Source organism: Benincasa hispida, chromosome 6, assembly GCF_009727055.1.
Source record: "Benincasa hispida cultivar B227 chromosome 6, ASM972705v1, whole genome shotgun sequence".
Lineage (NCBI taxonomy): Eukaryota > Viridiplantae > Streptophyta > Magnoliopsida > Cucurbitales > Cucurbitaceae > Benincasa > Benincasa hispida.
This window is the reverse complement of record NC_052354.1, coordinates 44,428,184-44,435,184: the sequence shown is the minus strand read 5'-3', so window position 1 is coordinate 44,435,184 and position 7,001 is coordinate 44,428,184.

Below are 7,001 nucleotides of genomic sequence, written 5' to 3'. Positions count from 1 at the left end.
GGCAGCAGTCTCGGAGAATTGTTTTCATCACATTGCGGTCATTTCCTTAAAAAAAAAATCAAAAAAAACTTTTGAAAATAACAACTCCACTGTCAATGCAATGGGAAATCCATGTTGATAAGAGTTAAGTTGTGAAAGACATTTACCCGTAGTTGATGTTCGCATGACACCCGTGGGGTAAGCCAAAACGAAGGTTAACCAGGGATCAACGCATTAGCGCAACTCCTCTGTCTGGCGCAAGCCAAATTAAGCAAGACATGAGTTGAGTTAAATATGGAACGCAACTGAAGTTGGATGCCCGCATGACACACGTGGGATAAGCCAAAACGAAGAGCGTAACCAGGTTCAACGCCGCATTCGAATAAGTAAACGCATAAACTTGAATTGTTTTGAATGAACGCATTCTTATGAGCTGAACTCAAAATTTCGGGAGAATGAATAAAAAGTTTTTGAGCAAGGCTTGCCAAATTTCAACTTATAAAAGATCTCTTTGAAGAAGCAGCCAAAGTAAAGGAGAGCATTGTAGCCATGGTTAGAGATACGAGTTAATTATATTTTGAAAAGCTGGTCATCGCAAAGGAACACCGGAAGGTGAGTTAAGAATTCTTGAGTGTAACGCATGCTTGAGGACAAGCATGATTCTAAGTTTTTTTTTTTTTGGAGGGGGGAGGTGATAACTGGCAAAAATGCTAGTTATTATAAGCCTTTTATTCAGAATTATGAAGGCTAATAGGTAGAAAACGCAGCGATAATACTTAGAATTTGTGAAAAATTTGAGTTTTGTGTCGATTAGCACCTAAATCCTCACTGACCCAATATTATGCGTTATTCTATGCCAAAAGTATCTATTTTTATAGCTATCACAGGAATCAAACGCATGTGTTTGTAAGAAGCAACCACAGATAAATGCATGTGCTGAAGCCAGGCGATCGCCAAAAGACGAATGCAGACGGCAACCCCATGCGTCCAACGCATGGAAGTTACGGTAAACGTATGCGTCCAATGCATGGAGAACGCGGTGAACAAATAGAGATTGCGGCCACGGAGTGACAGCCATAATAGAAGATCGCAAGGTGGGTAGAACGCATTGATAACTTCAGCTGAATTCAACTCGGACGCATACCTTAGGAGTATCACAAGGTAAAGGTGATGTGACAATGCCCATACGCGACAAAAGTAGCAGTGAGCCATACCTTCATCATTACAGTTGTCGGCATCCAAACTCTATAAATAGCCCTTGAGACCTTCATTTTAAGACATCCGAGCTTCTGCTTCAAGGCAGAAGTTCGTGATCACATATGAGAGCTTGAACGAGATTTTCAGTGAGAGTTCTTCACCTCCATAGACCAACCGAGTGATGACCAGAGCATTCGATGGAGATAGAGCTCGAGAGACATCTCCACCATTCAACCATGGCACCACTGACAGCCTTGATGTAGAGTCCTTCATCTCCTTTTAATCTCTGTATTGTATTACATTTTTAGCTTGAGATTTAAGATATTTTGTGATCAATGCAAATCTTAACTTCTTCATTACCATCCTCTTCATCATCTTCATCTCTATTATAGTTTTTTCTTCAGCGTTTATTTATCAAAGTCAATCGCATGCTTAATCGGTTAGCCTAGAAATAGGACGCTTGTAGCAACCCACCGAGAGGTGTACGTTGTTGCAAGTATAAGTGAGTTAATCTTCTTTGCTTTGTAAAAGGTTGTGGCAATGCCCTTTCTATGGGATGTTGCATTGCTTGTCTATAAGTTAAATAGCCGCATCTAACTGTCTGAGAAGGTAAGAGATGGAACGCATTAAGTAAGGTTCGCATTGTTCCTAGAGATAGGCACAATCTTATGCTCAACGCAACCACGCACTATAAAGATATAGCCATGCGGCTGACCACCGAGAGGTGTGATGCGTCCGTGCAATGAGTTGGGATTACTCGGGCGATTTAAGATAGTAAACATTACTATGCGTTATTGGTTGTTATGTTTATACTTATTCTTATTGTAAATCTCCTATTGCTCAATCTATTTAGTTAGGAGTAGGAGAAGTGTATAAGTCATTTAAACTTTATTTGCTTTATTTTTATCCCTTGCTTCAAACACATCACTTCACAAATATTATTGAGTGACAAGTCCCCGTGTTCGACCTCGAATTACCCGAAAAACTTGTGTTTGTGTTATACTTAGCGCAAGTGTAAGAAAACTTGTGATAGGAACGCGCGATTATTGCATGCTAAGATTAACACATCATCATTCCGACGCATGACCTCAAACGCATAAGTGCAAACACATAAGCCTTCTCTAACCCATGATTTCATGTTCAACCTCATCTGTCCTTAACAATAAATAAAATAAAACAAAACTTGTTCCTAAAATATATCAACGATGAGATGGGCCATGTCATCATGGGGACACCATTGATGCAACCTACTTTGTATATTGATACAAACGATGTGATCCTAAAATCGTTCTTGTAGAGACATGCGAGTGAAGGCATCCTATGAAAAAGACGTTTGCATAAGACTAGACCACGAAATAGTCATTTTTCTTTATAACAATCATTTACTGTTAAAACTGGCTATTTCAATTTCGACGACTTAGGGTAACTTGATCTTAATCCTGAGCTAACTTTGAACTCCTGTTTATTTGGGATTATCCTTTGATCTGTATAGGTGAGAGTAGTTCAACAGCACTGCCAACAAGCTTCCTACTTTGGGGATAATAGCAGATAGATAGCTGGGGACATAGTCCTGCAATATGGAATTCGCTCCTAACCGTTTTAGGGTTAGCAGATAGGTTGTTCCTTTAAGTACTGATTCCTGATTCTTGAACAAAGAGGTCTTGCCCTCTCATGGCCGAGAGGGACATGGTGTATTAGTTGGACTATAAACCAATTGTTTAATAGAGGATCAGTGGTAGCTTAAAGAGCAAGATGTATTTACAGGGGTAAATCGATAATCTTGACTTAGCTGTAAATATGAACGACCCGTGAAAGATTGACTTACTGATTATAGTTGAATCAAGTTGACAGAAATATATCTATAGTGAGGAGAGTGCAACCATCGAGCGACAATGGTATGTCTCGATGGTTAACGAATATTGATTAATTTGGGATAAAAAGTTTAATCGATTATTCTCAAATTGTGCTCATGATCTGTAGGTCCATAAGGCCCCTCCACGAACTCGTAAAAGATTAAACCTTGGATTAGAAAATTGAGCGAATTTGAAGTGTTCAAATTCAAAATTAGGGTTTGGAATTTGAAATGTTCAATTTTAATTTTAAGGTTTGGATAATTATTTTCGATATAATTAACGTTTAAACTTGTCGAAATCAAACATATTGAAGAGTTTAAAATGTTTAAATATCGATTTAAATATTATTTACATGAATATGATTCATATTTAAATTAGGTGTTTTATTAATTTAATATTTGATATTAAATTATTAATTAATTAATCAATTAATTAAATGTGTTTAATTAATTATTTAAATTAAATCAATTTCAAAATTAGGTTTTTTAAATTTTAGAAATTGATTTTTAATTTAATTTTGTTAAGCAACAAAATTGAATTATATTAAATTTAAAATTGAAATTAGTGGTTTTTTTTTCCAATATTTCAATTTCTTAAGTGGAGTTTTCCACAATTCAATACCTAGGCCACTCACTAAGTACAATTTGAAGTGTCAAATTGATGAATGTTGAGTGCTTACATGCTAGAGCTTAAGAAAAGCTTCAAATATCTGATATTGAAGAGCATGCATTCTGAATTTTTTTAAGATTTTATCAGTAGAAATAAGTTTTTCCTCTCAAGCTCTCCCGAACCTTCTCAATCCTTTTCAACACTGAGTTTCCACCACTCAATCCAAGGTTGAGATTAGTAGAGAAGATCCTCTTGATGGTCTACTAGAGTTTTGGAGCTCCAATTTTGTGAATTAAGTAAGGAGCAAGTGGAAATCTACAAAGGTATACACATTGAAACCCTATTTCTATTAAAACATGTTTTAAGCATGCTTTTGACTCAAATTAAGTGTAATTAAAGTACTTATGATTTTTTAGCTTTCGTTTTATGCATCTTTACTCTATCAGAAAAGTGTGCTTTCAAAGTGGCTTCTGGCAAGTTTCTAGGCTTTATGGTGAACCAGAGAGGAATTGAGAAAATTCCAGATAAAATACGAGATGTACTAAAGATGGAGCCTCATAAAATGGTAAAACAGCTACAAAGTCTGAACAAGAAGATAGCAGCTCTTAATCGTTTCGTAAGTCGAGTTACTGATAAATGTCTTCCATTTTTTAAAGTATTAAAGAAAAAAAACTAACTTTGACTGGACAGAGGAATGTGAATAGACATTCAAGCAACTAAAAAATTATTTTAACTTAGTCCCGCTCCTTTCCAAGCTCGTGCCAAGCGAAGAACTTTTCTTGCACCTTGTCGTGTCTGATTCTACAATTAGTTTTGTCCTAATCAAGGAGGACGAATGTCAACAATCGTCGGTATACTACATCAACAAATCAATGGTAGAGGCAGAAATGCGATACCCTCAGGTGCTGCAAAAGCTAGAAGCATAAAGTAGATTGATGAAATAGGTGGTTGAGTTGGGCGAGTACGACATCCATTTTCACCCTCAAATTTCGTTGAGTTTACTCCATGTGCCTCACTGGGTGACAACATGGAGGTATGCATAACAAAAATACTTCCAGAAACCAAGAGCCACAAAGACCCTCCATAGGAGCTTTGTGTGGATGGATCGTCCAATAGAAAGGGTCACTGAGCCAAATTATTGTTGTTGTCACCAAAAGAAGGATGCCTTGATTATGCCCCAAGGTTCAAATTTTGGGCTTCAAATAATGAGGTAGAATATGAAGCATTCTTACCTGGGCTACGACTAGCTGTTGGAGTTTGAGTCACCAACTTGGTTATTTATAGTGATTTTCAACTTATTGTCAATCAGTTAGCTGAGACGTACTAGACCAAAGATCGCAAAATGGATAGCTGTCTAGCAAAAGTCAAGAAAATGTTGAGCTCCTTTAGCAAGTGTGAGATAAAACAAATATCACGATCTTAGAATACCAATGTCGATTCCTTAGCCCGGTTGGCAGTAGCTTATGATGCTGACCTAAGTAGGATGGTACTCGTGGAGTTTCTGAATATACCCAACGTATCGATGGAAGAAGCTATGGAGATAGAAGACCAACTACAAATCGAGCATTGCAATTGGATGATCTCTTAATCAATTATCTCGAAGAGGGTATTGCCAAATGACAAAGTTAAAGCTCGACGATTAAGATGCAAGGCCGCTCACTATATGATAAATAATAAAAGACTGTACAAGATAGGATATTCTCTCCCTCCTCTAAAATGTGTTTATTCAGATGTGGTTGATTACATCATGCGTGAAATTCACGAAGGAGTGTGTGGTAATCACTCAAGGCATTGATCCTTTGCGAAAAAAATAATTTGACAAGATTACTATTAGCCCACGCTAGCTCAAGATGCGTGTAAATTTCCCACATCTTGCGATCGACGTTAAAGATTTGTAATTGTACCTAAGTAGCCTCCCAAACCTATCATGAACATTATGAGCCCTTGGTCGTTCACAAAGTGGGGAGTCGACCTAATTGAACCTCTTCCTCAGGGCAAGAGACAGACCAAGTTCGCCGTTGTTGCTGTTGCTTACTTCACCAAATGTTTAGACGTTGAAGCTCTAGCAACAATTACCAAGCAAAAAATAACTAACTTCATCTGGAAGAATATCACATGTCAATTTGGTATACCACATGTCCTGATTACTGACAATGTCGTCAATTTGACAATACAATGTTTCGCCAATTTTGCGCCAACCTCGATATCAAACATTATTTTTCATCTCCAACCTATCCGCAAGCTAATGAATGGGTTAAAGTTGTCAATAAGATCATCAAGCAAAATCTCAAGGCTAAGTTGGAAGGATTAAAGGGATTTTGGCCTGAAAAGTTGCCAAATGTGTTGTGGGCCTATCAGACGACATCGTGAACTTCAACGGGTGAGACTCTTTTTTCGCTTGCCTTTAGGGCAAAATCCATGGTGTCGGTTGAGATCAGGATTCCTTCTCTTGGGGTCGAATAATTCGATCTAGCTAAGAATGATGAGGTACTTCGTGTAAATCTAGACCTCTTAAAAGAACATTGTGAAACAACGAATCTACGAGTGGTAGGATATAAGAACCGGGTTGAACGATACTATAATTCCCATGTGCGTAAACAAAACTTTAGAGTGGTGGACTTAGTCCTTAGGCAAGTCATGCCCAAAACTAAAGATCTTTGTAATGGAGCTTGTGGACCAAATTGGGAGGGCTTTTATCAAGTGTCCGAGGTTATTTGACCTGGAACATACAGCTTGGCTGACCTGAGCAAAAGAAGCTTGCCTCACCCGTGAAATGTCGAATATCTGAAGATTTATTTTCAGTAGATCTTTCTTTATGTTTTCATAATAAACGACTTTGTACTTTCCAAATATGCTTCAGGATTTCGATAAAGGATTCATCATTTCTTTCAACTCAAGTGATGAGAGTTATTACTTTTAAGTCAACATAAGCATTCTTAATCTTCTAATTTACTCAAGCAACGAGATTCTTTCTTTTATGCATAAAGTTACTCGTGTCGGAGTAAGGGGTAAGGAATAATAATAATAAGAAGAAGCAAAAGTTGAAATATCACAAATTCTGATTGGTCAAGCCATAAGCTCGACTTACAAGCGAAGGCAAGCTGCAATTTTGGATAAATAAAAGTTGAAGGGGCAAATTCTCATAAGTCAAGCTGCAAGAGCGAGCTATAAATAAAAACTGAACATAAAGCTCCATAAAAAACATCGAAATTACAAATTTCATTAAGCTAAGTTGCAAGCTTGAGTTGCCAGCCCGAGCTACGAATAAAATTATATGCTCTAATAAAACAATAGTAAGAGACAATATTTTGAATTTGCAAGCTAAAAAAAAGATCGCTAAGCTTCGCCAGAGTTCTCAAATCA